We start from the raw sequence: 16821 nt of genomic DNA on the forward strand, positions 1-16821 counted from the left end.
GAACTTATGATGAGGACAACCCTGAATGCTATCTCAGAAGAGTGGGAAGTATTTGTTTAGAGCATCTTGGGCAGAGGGACTCTCCTACCTTGGGACGATATGTGGGCAGCTCTTCGCCAAAGAAGAGATCAGACAACAGTCAAAGACAGGTAGTAGCAGCAAAGGGATCAAGGTCAAGCAGGAGGAGGAGGATGTGGCCCTAGCATCTTAGGGAAAGAAGGAGAAGCGGAAGAAGAAAGATCTCTCCAAGATCAAGTGCTTCCACTGTGGGGAGATGGGTCATTATGCCACCCAATGCCCAAGGAAGAAGAGTAAGGGAGAGTCTTCTGAGACTAAAGTTGCGCCAGCACGGGCAGAGAAGGAAGTTTTAACAGACGATGATTGTGCCATGAGTGCACATGCACCACTTGAGCGGAAGTAGGGAGACATCGAGTTGTAGTCAGGCAGACTACAAGCGATGAGGGGCAAGATCCTCAAGCTACCAAGCCTCTTGGATTAGACCTTGCTACGGGAGCCCCGACGAGGAGTAGTAGGATTGGTTCAGTGGGTAGAGATGGAGTGGCAGAGAGATCTATAGTGCAGGAGTCCCAAGATAACGCAGAGCTAGCAGGCTGCAGCAGTGCGAGAGGCACAGGAGTGTTGCACCAGTGGAGAGACCCTCTTGTGATGGTCCTGTATGATATGGACATTGAGCTCTGGGAGCTCCAGGGGTCTTGGGGTACTTCTTGGAGCGATGGGCAACCATAGGGTGAGTGGTTCAGTGTTCCTCTAGTGGTTTGCTATGTATAGGGTGAGTGGTTCTGCCTTCCCCTATGATACCCCATGGCAGCATGTAGGCAGGATGAGTGGTTCATCCTTCTCCTACTGAGACAGCGTACCCATGCAATGTGGGACTCATGGAAAGTACCTCTCATCTGGCCAATGAGTAGGGAAATGAGGGACCATAGTACTATCGATGGATGCATCGTGTACTACCGTACTCCCTATGCTAGGATGACCGATATTGATATGGGATCAATTGGAACTAACTTTGGGTCAGTATATGAGACAGTCTCTTTTGATTGGAACTGACTTGGGGTCACTAAGAGTGGTATGAGACACTCTCTTTTTTCTGGAACTGACTTCGGGTCAGTAGTGAATGGTATGATACATTCTCAATCACTTCTTATTCTTCATAGTTCAACAGAGCAGAGCAGTGCAGAGAAATGCAATGATGGCAGAGATAGTATCGACTAGCAGATGGATTAGCAGATGGAATTCTCCCTAGTTGAGAGACATTGTTAAAATTGGCAACTAGGGCCAAACTCCACATGGGTCATCTTATTTATGATAGTTGATATTTTTCTTGGATTCCTCTCTCCAAGAGGTGTAGGATTAATCTAAAGATCATCCGATTCTGACATGTACAAATAAAGATATGAATTTATTTATATTATGGACAAATTGTCAAGGTCAACAAGCAAGCAAAACAAGGATTCAAAACCCCAACTCATCCTCAACGTTGCATATAAAAGGAGACCTCAAGTCATTTTCTCCATCATCTCATCTCACATCTCTTCTCTCCTCTTGTGATTGGGTACACATTTTCTGGGCAGCTTTCTCTCTCACAAATGCGAAGGAAAGGAGGACGAAATTATGTTTTAGGTGTTGACCAAATTTCAGCAACTGCTTTGACTAGTGTTGACCAACAGCCTTGACTTGTTTGATTGCGTTTTTGGGTGAGATACTTCCATTTGGGCAGGCCGCATTTCTGGGCACATAAATTGAGGTCAAAAGTTGACTTTGACCAGCGTTGACTACAGCTAGGGCTGACTGCAGGGTTGCCTGTTTGACCAGGTTTGACTAGACTGTTTTGCGTTGTTTTGAACGTTGATTCATCTTTCTGTTTGGAGGCCGAGGTTGACTGAAGTTGACCATTTTTTTGAGGGTCAAATCTTCCTAGTACCCTTCCTCCACATGAATGCTTGTCATCCTACATTCTTTTGTTGCAGCTCCCACGATAGGGACAATAGTTGGCTCCCTCATTCTGGCATGAATGAACAATTTCCCTGAGCATGGTACTAGCACAGCCTCCTGCCCAATCATAAACTCTATGTCAAGTACAACTTCATAGTCATCCATCTAGATGATAGTGAAGTCAACCTTCCCTTTCCAACTCCCAATCTTCACCGAAACATCTTCTCCTATCCCAAGGACCCTGCTTCCTTCTAAACTCACTGCTTTGAGAGATGCACATTCGGAACAAACCTCATTCCCAATCTCCTAGTCAAATCTTCCTCCATGAAGTTGTAAGACACTCTGCTATGCAACATAGCCACCAACGGACTGCTAACTACATCGATCTTCAAAAATTCAGCTTTCTCCTTTTCAAATCATGTTTCGGGGTAGCTCCCATCATCATAGCCTCTCCCAAAACCTACGTAACCCTATTCACTCTCGTACTTCTCCGCTTGCTGCAAAGTTGTGGTCTTTTGCCTTAATGGACAATGCTTCGCCAAGTGATCCCTACAACAAAACCAACATACAAGAAGTTTCTTCCCCTTCAGAAAGCCACATGACTTCTTTCCATCCTCCCTCAAAGCTAGGGGAGAGACAGTAGCGGGGTTTGCCGCTGTGAGAATTTTCGGAGAAATTCTCAGGAGGTTTTCCAGTGGTCCAAGGTCAGGACAGGAGGCTGAATTATGTAGCATAGGAGGTTGTATTCTACAGTGCGAGTTAGCCAGATTCCCAGTGCGAGTTGCCAGAAGAGACTTCGTTTTAGTTGCTAGAGACCGAATTTATTTCCAGGGGGAAGAGGGATTGGATCTAGAGGTATGAGGAGGCCAGAGGAATTGCTAGGAAGGATTCCCAGAGGATAAGCGAATTTGGAGCAAGCATTGCACATTTCCAACCAGGCTATGCGAATTTCGAGAGAAGTGTAAGTTTGCCAGAGAAGACCAGATCGAGTTGTTGTGAGGGAAAAGGATTTTTCCAATATATTTCTAGTTGACATAAATTAATGGAGCTAAGCCAAAAAGGTTTACAACTGTAGTTCTCTATTTTTGTTGCATAATAATAAAACCCTCATCTGTTGCACTAGTTTTCCCTTCGAGGTTTTTCTAGGGACAATTGTCCAAAAATAATGGTGTCTATTTTATTTTGTGTGTGCATCTATTTCTCAATTACGTATTTTTATTTCTGAAACTTTTTTATGGTGAAGAATGCATCAACGATTTAATATTTATTTTCCATCAATAATTAACGGAAGACAAATAAACTACAAACAGTGAGAAGATTACACTTCAGCCGTTACATTCAAAAAAATTTCAAACTTTTCACCCATAACCATTAGACTTCGCGAGTCCCCTGAGGTGTGCAACATTGGTGCAGTTTCACCTCAAAGGCGAAACCAACTTGAGTCTACTAATGCCAGGACTATGCCTCTAGCCTATATGCCTTGTAGCGAGACTAATGTCTTATACTTGTGTAATCAGTGTTTAAAAAAATCTCACAACAATGGCATTTCACTTAACTTCAATTATCCAAATTATTTTTAACTTCGTAATATAAAACCAATACTAAGAATACACACATAAATGAGACAATGGAACAAGAAGGGGAACTCCCAAAATACTTCCCCACACTTCATTTTATTACCTCAAAAAGTTCATTTTTAATACTTCCAAATAGTTCGATGCCACAACCTTCATAATGAAAAAACAATATAGTTGAGTTGCAGTGCTTCAGTCCGCAACCAACATCTTGTACCAAATATCAAACCCGACCCTACAGGATACCCCACAACATATGAAAACCCGCAACAATACAACGTGTCAGCACTTCGCAAAACCATAGACAAACTTCACCTTGCCCTTCCTTTGCAGCTCGCTTTACAGTGAGCTCATATCATGAACTTGGCTCGTCTTTCCCTTCTTCACATGACTTCTTGTGCTTTGAGATCTTGCTTCTACTTGGATTAACTACATTTCTTCGATGGTTCCCCAACTCATCTTCCCTTCCTTTTATTTATACACAACTCGCCCTCCACATGAACTGTCATGTCTTTTCGTATGGGTGTTCAGAGCGACCTACATTCTCCCAAAGCCGCCCTTTGATCGTTTGAGTCAACCTTCCTTTCGGTCATCTCCTTCATTCAAGCAGGCATACCTTGTCATGCCATTGTTTCGGTGCACCTTCGTTGTTCTATCTCGTCATTTCACTCCTGTTGACCACTACGTGTCAACTACCCATAGCAGTACACCCCCTTTTTCGCAAAAGGGATAGCGCTTGATCAACGTGTCCGTGCCATTCGACTGTCATCATCAGCCCGATCTTGTTATGTTGTAAACCTAGTTTGCATGTGTAAATTGTAAATAATCTTAGCAGATCTGAGTCATGAATGTAAATTGCCTAGGCAAACATAATTTTCTAGTGATAATCTACATTCTGGAAGGTTTTTTGTCTCACCAATCCATGATCGGCAAAGTTTTCCTTCAGCCTAACCCCAAAGCCAGAATGAATTTTGTCATTGGAATCTTATGGGAATCCTAGTGTGCTTCGCTCTATGTAAAAGTAATTTGGAAATAATTCTAACTATTTGGTTAGGTTATTACAAATTGCTTGATCTACTAGATTATATTTGTGTCGCAGAACTGGGTGGTCTATGAGGGTTTGTGTCAAATGGGTTCCCCCCCCTTGAGATGTAAAATTGTAAAAGTCATGATGTAAAGTGTCTTGAGGGTTACGAAATGTTTTAATCCCCTCATAAGTCCTAAGTCCCAGGTCCTAGGTGATTTTTCCAAAGGCTAAGTTCGAGGATCCAACAATAAAAATAAAAGATATAAATAATAACAAAAATAAAATAAAATAAAATTTAAAAATAAATTTAAAAATTTAAAAATAAAATAATAAAATAATAATAAATCAAATTTTTGAGTAAATAAATGCAGAATTTTAATTTTTTAATATATGAAAATGCATTTAAAAATTTGATGGATGACATTAAAAGAAATCTTGATCCTCATCGACGGTCAAGATTAGTTTGACATGGATCACTCGAACTAGCCGTTGGGAATTTTTCCTTTAAATAGGGTGCTAGGGGTCATTTGACATCAGATTTTTTCTCAGAGTCTGGTGCTAAAGAAAGCTCTCTTGTAGTCATTTTTTGTGCAATAAAGAAAGACTTTGGGGTTAAAAATCTTGTTGGTGTTACTCTTCTGGTAATGTTGTAAGATCTTTTATTTTTCTGCATAATTTTATTTTCAGTCATCGATAATAGCTTGATGAAGATTGATTCAGGCACAGGTATCTTGTCTGATCTCTGGGGTTTGAATGATAGTTTAGATTCTGAAATATAATGGCATGTATCTCCATTTGATCTAAATTTCACTATCTCTTTTTCCCTCTGTGTTAATGGTTGATTTTAAGCAGTGCTGGAAATCTTAGTTTTGAGTTTGCTAGGCGTTAGGGGAAGTTCTCGACTGAACCAGCCAACTACCGGATTGTGTTTTCTGAAAGAGCCCAACGAGTTCTTGATCCCGAGCTTATCATTTGAAATTTTTTATGAATGCATGAAGGGTTTTCTGAAGTATCTCACATTAAGATTAAAATTCTGATAATATTACTGTGATTATTGACAAATCTGGCTGCTTAAGAGTCAAAAATCTATAAATACTGTAATTATTTAGCTGATTTAGGGTTTTCAGTTTTGTTTCCTACACATATTATTTTTGGGTGTTCTACTTTTTTTGCCATTGCAGGTTGCAGGTATAGGCTTCGAAAATTTCTCAGGGTTTCTGTCAGGCAATTTGGAGCAGGAAAGATTTAAAAAAATTTATCAGGTTTTTGGACTGCAGGTTTGCAAACTGCGTTTTCATTTTTCACCGCTGCCTAGGGTTTTACTGCTGCAGAAAAATTTTGAATTTTTTTCAAAGGGATCACAGGTTTTTAACGCTGGCCATTCCCACGCTGCTATTCTTACGTTTCTCCCACAGAGAATCCCAACTGCGGCTCCCTCATCCTCTACGCAGTCCCTCCATTCCGCTACCAGCAAACTTGAAACCCCACTCATCTCCAATGCTTCTTTTCAAACCTTCACGCTACCATCCTTTGCTGGCATTGCGCCCATCTCTCCGTGTGATCACCTTTGCTGCCTCTTTATTCTCTAACGTTGCCATTTTTTACCCATCTCCTTGCAGTGTCTTCTATATTCCTCCTCTCAAACGCCGCAACCTTTCATCCAGCCTTCACGTGTTTTTCTTTACACTCCACGTTGCCCATTGCTCATACAACTCCGCGCAGCTGCCAATCCAATTTGCAAAGCAAATCTTCAGCTATCTCCACGCAAACCTGCAAAAGGAAAACGCATTATTCAAAGTGTTGCCCAACATTCCCACACAACCTCCATTCCACTGTCTACGCTACTCCGAAAAATCTCCTCATCGCTGACCATTGCTCAAGCTCCTTACGCAGCGTCCTCCCTTCTGCCGTCGATTTCCCTCACTCTACAAGCTGCCAGATCCGTGTGCCTCCTACATCGAAGCATTTCGTTGCTCCATCGCGCCTTCCCTTGCTCGTCGCATAGAAAATCGATTTTGGTTGATACGATGTGTACAGTTTTAGTTTAATGTATATATGTTAGCATAGTTAGGGTAGATTCAAATTTTATTTATATCGTATAGTTTAGATTTGATTTTTTTTATTTGGATTTTCATTTAGATTTAAATTTCTTTTATTTAGATTTTTAGAATTAAACTTTTATTTTTAGATTTTAATTTCAATTAGATTTATTTTACATTTTCTGTAGTTTAGATTTAAAAGAACAACAAAACAAAAAAAATCGATTTTCTTCATGGTTTTGATAGGATTTAGTTACTTAGGACTTTATATGAAAAATAAAAAAAATTCATAAAAAACAAAAAAGTTGAAAAGGGTTAGTTTATTTTTAGGATTTATTTAGATTTAGTTTTAGATTTAAATTTTTTTAAGTTTGATTTTAAACAATAATAAAAAAATTCATAAAAGCTTAAAAAGCTCCTTTTTATTTTTATTCAATTTTAGTTTAGATTAGATTTTAATTTAGGATTTTAATTTTCTTCTATTTTGATTTTTTAGCTTAGAATCATAAAAAAATATTTTTTTTTTTTTTTTTTTTGAAAAAGCTGATCTAAAAATTGAAAAATTCATTTTTGGTGTCTCTATGTTCTATTTCTCTATAGTTAAATGCACTTAATGTTTGTTTTGAAGTTAGCTATGTGAAAATGGTAACTGGTTAGCATTTAAATTTTATGATTATTTAAAGCATTTAATTTTTCTTGAAGTTTACTTGTTGGATCATCGTTAAGGCATTGTGCATTTGTCGAATATCTTACATCGCTTGGGTTATTTGATGATAAATGATTGTTTTACATGGTTTATACTTCTGCAACATTTAATAAATAATCATTTAATCATTAACTCCATAAAGCACTGGTACATTAATTTCTAAATCGATCAAGTGCTAAAATTGCCTTGTTGTGTCTCCCAACCCAACTGGTCCACAGTTGGTCTTCATTCATCCCATAGGGTCTACCCCCCTTAGTCACGGGAGACGGCTTAAACGGAGAGATCGGGGATCAGGGTGACAGCTCACGGTCTGACCGTTGTCGTGACAATCTGTGCGACAACATTTTGGCACATTGCCGGGGACAGAGTTTTTTCTATCCTTGGTTTATTCGACAATTTTCTTTCATCTTTCTCATCTCTCATTTGAGCTGGCAGATTCAACAATTTTTGGCATCATTTGGATCTTTTCACCTTATCTTTTATCATATCAGCAACTACTCTTTAATCCGTTTCTTGTTTGGGTAGCGACTCCATTCTTTTCATTTATTTTTTCCCAAACAAGAAGCCTCCCTCATATCTGCTTGTTGGTTGCTTTTTGGATCCTAGAATTAGATTCATTGTTCAAGTGGCAACTCCATTTCTTTTATCTCTTGATTTTCTTGAGCAAAGATCTCTTTCTATTATCCATTTGGTCTCTCGTTGTTCATCATGGATTATTCATTTTAACTATGTCATTTCACTGATGATCTCCATGATTTTCCGGAAGTGGCCATTTCTAAATTACCTTTGTTCTCAAGTGGTGATTCAGTTGCTGTTAAAAGACATCTAGGCTTATTTACTCGTATAATGATCATATATTGTAGACCCCCTTAGTATAATCATGAAGATGTCAAAATGCGTCTTTTTGTCTTTTCTTTAGAGGGTGATGCTTTGAATTGGTTTAACAATTGTCCTAAGGATTCTTTCACTTCTTTACAAGTCATTGTCAATGCTTTTAAGGATAGAAATGGTGATCCAGATAGCTCGCCTTGTGCCCCTAAAATTGTGCAATAGAATGAAAGTAATCTTATAAAAGGTCCAACTGTTGATGAAAGATTCCAAGACAATTCTTCATATCAGAATGTGCCATCCACCTGTACCACTACAGATCAAATCTATGATAGTGGAAAAGCAGGGACAAATGACAATGAAAAGGAAGATCAAAAGAAAATTATACAAGAACTAATGTTGCTGGTAAAAAATATGGAGATCAATCAAACTAATTACACCAATGATGTGAGAACTTTATGCACTAACCTGGAAAAACGTAATAGGGAGATGGAGATCATGCAAAGTCAGCATGCTAAGGAAATTGAGGCCATGAAGACTAATCATGACACAGAAATTAGTTTTATGCAAAGCAAGTTATCAAGCTTAGAGTTAAATATGACGACCATGAAAGTTAATCATGATAGGGAAATTAATTCTATGCAAAACAAGTTATTAACTATGGATGAAGAAATGACTATCATGACATTCGATCATAATAATCAGTTAGCTACCATGCAAGCAAATCATAAGGAAGAGATAAACTCTATGTAGCATTGCTTGATGACCATAAAGGAAAAGAAAGATAGAGTAATAAAAGATACGGAAGAAGAACATGCCAGAGAAATCAGTGCTATAAAGGTTGAACACTATAGTCAGATAGATGCCATTAAAATACAAGTTCAGAAATTCCAACAATCATAAGAGGATGAAAGAAACCAGGGAAGCTTTGAAGCAATGGTCTGAGAGCTTTGAAGCGGAAAGTTCCACGTCATCAGTGATACAGCCTGCCACGAAGAAAAGGCACAAGAAAAAGAAAATGAGAAAAAGATTTGATGCATCAGACGGCCGCGAGCAGCTTGATTTTTCGGATAGGAAAAAATCCTACCATATACGGAATTAGACATGGAACATCCGATAAGCAGCCAAAAGATTTGCCTAAAAGCAAGCAAATGCTCAGTATACACTATATTGAACACATCTGATGCCATGGGGCATCCTCTGTATTTCTAACCCTAGTCCTTGTTTTTTCAGCATTTTCATTTATGTTTTAGGATTAGATTTACTTTTTTATGTTGTTAAACTAGTTAATAAATGAAGAGCTTATATCTTTCCTGTGCTTAATGTTATATGATGATTTTTGGATAGACGCTACTTATGTTTTGTTGTATGTTGCGTGGATGCAGATTCTGGATTCTCACATTCCTACAGTGTAGCAACGTGTCCCCAAGTAGAGCCACATGTTGACCACTACGTGTCAACTACCCATAGCAGTACACCCCCTTTTCGTAAAAGGGATAGCGCTTGATCAACATGTCCGTGCCATTCGACTGTCATCATCAGCACGATCTTGTTATGCTGTAAACCCAGTCTGCATGTGTAAATTGTAAATAATCTTAGCAGAGCTGAGTCATGTATGTAAATTGCCTAGGCAAACCTAATTTTCTAGTGATAATCTATGTTCCGGAAGGTTTTCTGTCTCACCCATCCATGATCGGCAGAGTTTTCCATCAGCGTAACCCCAAAGCCGGAATGAATTTTGTCATTGGAATCTTAGGGGAATCCTAGTGTGCTTCGGTCTATGTAAAAGTAATTTGGAAATAATTCTAACTATTTGGTTAGGTTATTACAAATTGCTTGATCTGCCAGATTATATTTGTGTCGTAGCACTGGGTGGTCTATGAGGGTCCATGTCAAATGGGTTTTCCCCCCTTGAGATGTAAAATTGTAAAAGTCATGATGTAAAGTGTCTTGAGGGTTAGGAAATGTTTTAATCCCCTCATAAGTCCTAAGTCCTAGGTCCTAAGTGACTTTTCCAAAGGCTAAGTTCGGGGATTCAACAATAAAAACAAAAGATATCAATAATAACAAAAATAAAATAAAATTTAAAAATAAAAATAATAAAATAATAATAAGTCAAATTTTTGAGTAAATAAATGCAGAATTTTAATTTTTTAATATATTAAAATGCATTTAAAAATTCGACAAATGACATTAAAAGAAATCTTGATCCTCATCGACGGTCGAGATTATTTTGACATGGATCACTCAAACTAGCTTTTGGGAATTTTTCCTTTAAATAGGGTGCTAGGAGTCATTTGAGATCAGATTTTTTCTGAGAGTCTAGTGCTAAAGAAAGCTCTCTTCTAGTCATTTTTTGTGCAATAAAGAAAGACTTTGGGGCTAAAAATCTTGTTGGTGTTACTCTTCTGGAAATGTTGTAGATCTTTTATTTTTCTGCATAATTTTATTTTCAGTCATCGATAATAGCTTGATGAAGATTGATTCAGGCACAAGTATCTTTCCTGATCTCTGGGGTTTGAATGATAGTTTAGATTCTGAAATATAATGGCATGTATCTCCATTTGATCTAAATTTCACTATCGTTTTTCCCTCTGTTAATGGTTGATTTTAAGCCGTGCAGGAAATCTTAGTTTTGAGTTTACCGAGCGTTAGTGGAAGTTTCGATTGAACCAGCCAACTCCCGGATTGCGTTTTCTGAAAGAGCCCAGCCAGTTCTTGGTCTTGGGCTTATCATTTGAAATTTTTTATGAATTCATGAAGGATTTTCTGAAGTATCTCACATTAAGTTTAAAATTCTGATAATATCATTGTGATTATTGACAAATCTGGCTGCTTAAGAGTCGAAAATCTGTAAATACTGTAATTATTTAGCTGATTTAGGGTTTTCAGTTTTGTTTCCTACACATATTATTTTTGGGTGTTCTATTTTTTTTGCCATTGCAAGTTGCAGGTACAGGATTTGAAAATTTTTCAGGGTTTCTGTCAGGCAATTTGGTTTAGGAAAGATTTAAAATTTTTTATTAGGTTTCTGGACTACAGGTTTGCAAACTGCGTTTTCATTTTTCACTACTGCCTAGGGTTTTACTGCTGTAGAAAATTTTGAATCTTTTTCAAAGGGATCACAGTTTTTTAACGCTGCCCATTCCCACGCTGCTATTCTTACGTTTCTCCCACAGAGAACCCCAACTGCGGCTCCCTCATCCTCTACGCAGTCCCTCAATTCCGCTGCCAGCAAACTTGAAACCCCACTCATCTCCAACGCTTCTTTTCAAACCTTCACGCTGCCATCCTTTGTTGGCATTGCGCCCATCTCTCCGCGTGATCACCTTTGCTGCCCCCTTTATCCGCTGACGTTGCCATTTTTTACCCATCTCCTTGCAGCATCTTCTATATTCCTCCTCTCAAACACTGCAACCTTTCATCCAGCCTTCACGTGTTTTTCTTTACACTCCACGCTGCCCATTGCTCGTACAACTTCGTGCAACTGCCAATCCAATTTGCAAAGCAAATCTTCAGCTATCTCCACGCAAACCTGCAAAAGGAAAATGCATTATTCAAAGTGCTACCCAACATTCCCATGCAGCCTCCATTACGCTGTCTATGCTGCTCCAAAAAATCTCCTCATCGCTGACCATTGCTCCAGCTCCCTACGCAGCGTCCTCCCTTCTGTCACCGATTTCCCTCACTCTCCAAGCTGCCAGATCCGCGTGCCTCCTGCATCGAACCATTTCGTTGCTCCGTCGTGCCTTCCCTTGCCCGTCGCACAGAAAATCAATATTGGTTGATACGATGTGTAAAGTTTTAGTTTAATGTACATATGTTAGCATAGTTAAGGTAGATTCTGATTTTATTTATATCGTATAGTTTAGTTTTGATTTTTTTTATTTGGTTAGATTTAAATTTCTTTTATTTATATTTTTAGAATTAAACATTCATTTTTAGATTTTAATTTCAATTAGATTTATTTTACATTTTCTATAATTTAGATTTAAAATAAAAGAAATAAACAAAAAAAAAATGATTTTCTTCATGGTTTTGATAGGATTTAGTTTTAGTGTTTATTATTTACTTTTTAATTTTATTTACTTAGGACTTTATATGAAAAATAAAATAAAAAATTCATAAAAAACAAGAAAGTTAAAAAGGATTAATTTATTTTTAGGATTTATTTAGATTTAGTTTTAGATTTAAATTTTTTAAAGTTTTATTTTAAACAATAATCAAAAAATCAATAAAAATTAAAAAAAAATCATAAAAGCTTAAAAAGCTCCTTTTATTTTTTATTAGATTTTAATTTAGGATTTTAATTTTGTTCTATTTTGATTTTTTTAGCTTAGAATCATAAAAAAATATTTAAAAAATTTTGAAAAAGCTTAACTAAAAATTGAAAAATTCATTTTTGGTGTCTCTATGTTCCATTTCTCTATAGTTAAATGCACTTAATGTTTATTTTGAAGTTAGCTATGTGAAAGTGGTAACTAGTCAGCATTTAAATTTTATGATCATTTAAAGCATTTAATTTTTCTTGAAGTTTAATTGCTTGATCATCGTTAAGGTGTTGTGCATTTGTCGAATATCTTACATCGCTTGGGTTATTTGATGATAAATGATTGTTTTACATGGTTTATAATTCTGCAACATTTAATAAATAATCATTTAATCATTAACTCCATAAGGCACTGGTACATTAATTTCTAAATCAATCAAGTGCCAAAATTGCCTTGTTGTTTCTCCCAACCCAACTGGTCCACAGTTGGTCTTCATTCATTCCATAGGGTCTACCCCCCTTAGCCGCAGGAGACGGCTTAAACGAAGAGATCGGAGATCAAGGTGACAGCCCCCGGTCTGAGCATTATCGTGACAATCTGTGCGACAACAACTCCAATCACACTAGCGAACTCGTCTTGGGCACGCTCTTCATTCCCTCGTTGGGCTCATTCAACCGAACTCGTGCTCATTCAACTGAACTCGTCTTTCCCCAGCTTCGGTACGCTCGGGTGCTCAAGCCTAACGATTTGACATCCTGCCCCACTTAAAACTGGTTGTCCTCCTCGAAAACACACCTGTTCACAAACTTCTTCGCCAGGGCCCAAAGACTATCCCCTTCATCATGAAGAATCTCTGACTTCCTCAATATGGAAGAATCTCGCCTCTGACATTCATCCCATGTGTCTGCATGAATCGCATCGTGTAAGAATTACTTGTGTTAGATCCCCTCATGCAATCAACTAACCAGGTAGCTAATGTGGTCGTAACACCAACTACCCAAGAACACATGCACCCAAACATATGCAACCATCGTCACATCTTCTCTGTCACACGATCCTTCCTCCAGTGCTACTCATAATGAAGCAGCCTTCAATGACACCTCATGCTTTAAAAGGGTCTCCTCATCCCAAGCCACCAACAGTGAGCCCATATCATTCATGGAATTACAAAAGATGGAGGGGTGGGGAAGTCATATGGCTTCTCTTTCTCCATCACAATGTGCCATCTCTCTGCACCTCCGAAAATGATCCTCCCATACCTTGTATGAACCCTCCATACTTTTGCATGATGTACTTCATCAAGGCTAGATAGGAACACATACCCCCACTCTATTCCACCAACTTCACTAAAATCATATAATTATGGCCGCGTATATCTGTCTCCATAGCTTCATCCTGGTCCACAGACATCCTTCCATCATCATCCTATTCTGGCAAACTCTATATCCATGCATCAACGTCTTCCTCCAAGTCAACATACTTATTCCCTTCATGTTGACCCTCGTCTCTTCTACACTCTTTTGTGGTAGAGTTTTGGCATCAACCTTCTCACCTTCAATGGCCTCGCACTCTCCCATACAAGTCCTTGTGACCATCATCTTTGCCAAATCTGGTAAACTCAAAATGCCATTTGACAATTCCTATATCAACTTCAAGTGTTTTGTCAGCCTAGACTCTACATGACTCACTCTCTCATGAAACTATTCTTCCTAGTACCCATCCTCCACACGAATGGCTGTCATCCTACATTCTTCTGCCACAGCTCCCACAATAGGGACAATAGTTGGCTCCCTCATTCCTGCATGAATGAACAATTTCTCCAAGCGCGGTACTAGCACAACCTCCTGCCATACCATAAACTCGATGCCAAGTAAAACTTCATAGTCATCCATCTTTATGATAGTGAAGTCAACCTTCCCTTTCCAACTTCCAATCTCCACCAGAACATCTTCTCCTATCCCAAGGACTCTAATTCCTTCTAAACTCATCGCTTTGAGAGATGCACATTCGAAACAAACCTCAATCCCAATCTCCTAGCCACATCTTCCTTCATGAAGTTATGAGACGCTTTGTTATCCAACATAACCATCAACGGACTCCTAACTACATCCATCTTCACAAAATTCAGCTTTCTCCTTTTCAGATCATGTTTCGGGGTAGCACCCTTCATCGTTGCCGCTCCCAAAACCTGCGTAACTGTGTTCTCTATCGTACTTCTCCACTTGCTGCAAATTTGTGGTCCTTTGCCTTAATGGACAATGCTTCGCCAAGTGATCCTCACAACAAAACCAACATACAAGAGGTTTCTTCCCCTTCGGAAGGGCACATGACTTCTTTCCATCCTGCTTCAAAGCAAGGGGAGAGATAGTAGCAGGGCTTGTCGCAGTGAGAATTTTCATAGAAATTCTCAAGAGGTTTCCCAATGGTCCAGGGTCAAGAGAGGACGCCGAATTATGTAGCAGAGGAGGTCATATTCTATGGTGCGAGTTAGCCATCTTCCAAATGCGAGTTGGCAGAAGAGACTTCGTTTTAGTTGCTAGAGACCAGATCTATTTCTGAGGGGAAGAGCGAGTGGATATATAGGTAAGGGGAGGCAAGAAGAATTGCTGGGAAGGATTCCCAGAGACTAAGCAAATATGGAACAAGCAATGCGCATTTCCAACCAGGCAATGCAAATTTCTAGAGAAGTGTGAGTTTTCCAAAGAAGACTAGATCGACTTTCTGTGAGGGAAAAGGATTTTCCCAATATATTTCTAGTTAATATAAATTGTCAAAGCTAATCCAAAAAGGCTAGCAGTTGTAATTCTCTAATTTTGTTGCATAATAATAAAACCTTCATATGTTGCACTAGTTTTCCCTTCAGGGTTTTTCTACGGGCAATTATCCAAATATAATGGTGTCTTTTTTATTGTGTGTGCATCTATTTCTCAATTACGTATTTTTATATTTGCTACTTTTTTATGTTAAAGAATGCATCAGTGATTTAATATTTATTTTCCATTAATAATTAATGAAGGACAAATACACTGCTAATAGTTAGAATATTAAACTTCAGTGGTTGCATTCAAGGAATTTTCACACTTTTCTCCCATAACCATTAGACTTCTCGAGTCCCCTAAGGTGTGCAACATTGTTGCAATTTCTCCTCAAAGGCTAAACCAACTTAAGTCTACTAAATTTGGGACTATGCCTTTATCCTATGTACCCTGTAGCGAAACTAATATCTTATACTTGCGTAATTAGTATTCATCCAAATCTTACAACAATGGCCTTTCACTTAACTTTAATTATCCAAATTACTTTTAACTTCGCATTATAAACCAATACTCATAATACACACATAAATAATACAATGAAACAACAAGGGTAACTCCCAAAATACTTCCCCACACTTCATTTTTATTACTTCAGAAAGTTCAATTTTAATACTTCCAAATAGTTCGGTGCCACAACCTTCGTACAGAAATAATAATACAACTCAGTTGTAGTGCTTCAATTTGCAACCAACATCTGATACCAAATATTAAACCCAACCCTACAGGATACTCGACGGCATATGAAAACCTGAAACAATACAACGTGTCGGCTTTGCCCTTCCTTTTACCTCGCTTTACATTGAACTCTCTCATGAACTTGCTCATCTTTCCCTTCTTCACGACTTCTTGTGCTCTACGATCTTGCTTCTACTTGGATGAATTACATTGCTTCGATGCTTCCCCAATTCATCTTCCCTTCCTTTTATTTATACACAATTCACCCTCCACATGAACCGTCATGTCTCTTCGCATGGGCTGTTAAGCCGACCTACGTTCTCCCGAAGCCAACCTTTCTTCATTTGAGTCGACCTTCCCTTCATTCATCGCATTAGTTCAAGCAGGCATACCTTATCGTGCGATTGTTCGAGTGCACCTTCATTGTTCCGTATTGTCATGTCATTCCAATCACTTAAGTAAACTCGTCTTGGGCATTCTCTTTGTTCCCTCATTGGGCTCATTCAACTGAACTCGTCTTGCCCCAACTTGGGTGCGCTCAGAAACTCAAGCCTGAGAGTTTGACATCCTCCCCCACTTAAAAATGGTTGCCCTCCTTGACAACACACCTATCCGCAAACTTCTTCGCCAGGGCCCAAAGACTTTCCCCTTCATAATGAAAAACCTTTGACTTCATCAATTTGGAAGAATCTCGCCTCTGACATTCATCCCATTTGTCTGCATGAATCACATCGCGTAAGAATGACATGTGGTCGATCCACTCATGCAATCAACTAACCAGGTAACTAATTTGGTCATAACGTCAACTCCACAAGAATGCATGCACCCAAACATATGCAACCATCGCTACATCTTCTTTGTCACATGATCCTTCGGCAACGTTGATATGGTGAAGAATGCATCAGTGATTTAATATTTATTTTCCATTA

The 16821-nt window shown here is 38.5% G+C and overlaps 1 long non-coding RNA gene across 3 annotated transcripts in view; it reads right to left on the reverse strand.

Moving 5' to 3' along the window:
* LOC149216736 (uncharacterized) overlaps nucleotides 1–16821 on the reverse strand; it is a 276479-nt gene that overhangs the window by 123447 nt on the left and 136211 nt on the right. The gene's annotated exons all lie outside the window — the stretch shown is intronic.

This window comes from Pinus tabuliformis, chromosome 1_1, assembly GCF_031772625.1.
Source record: "Pinus tabuliformis cultivar Carrire ecotype Pingquan chromosome 1_1, CPIR1, whole genome shotgun sequence".
Taxonomy (NCBI): Eukaryota; Viridiplantae; Streptophyta; class Pinopsida; order Pinales; family Pinaceae; genus Pinus; species Pinus tabuliformis.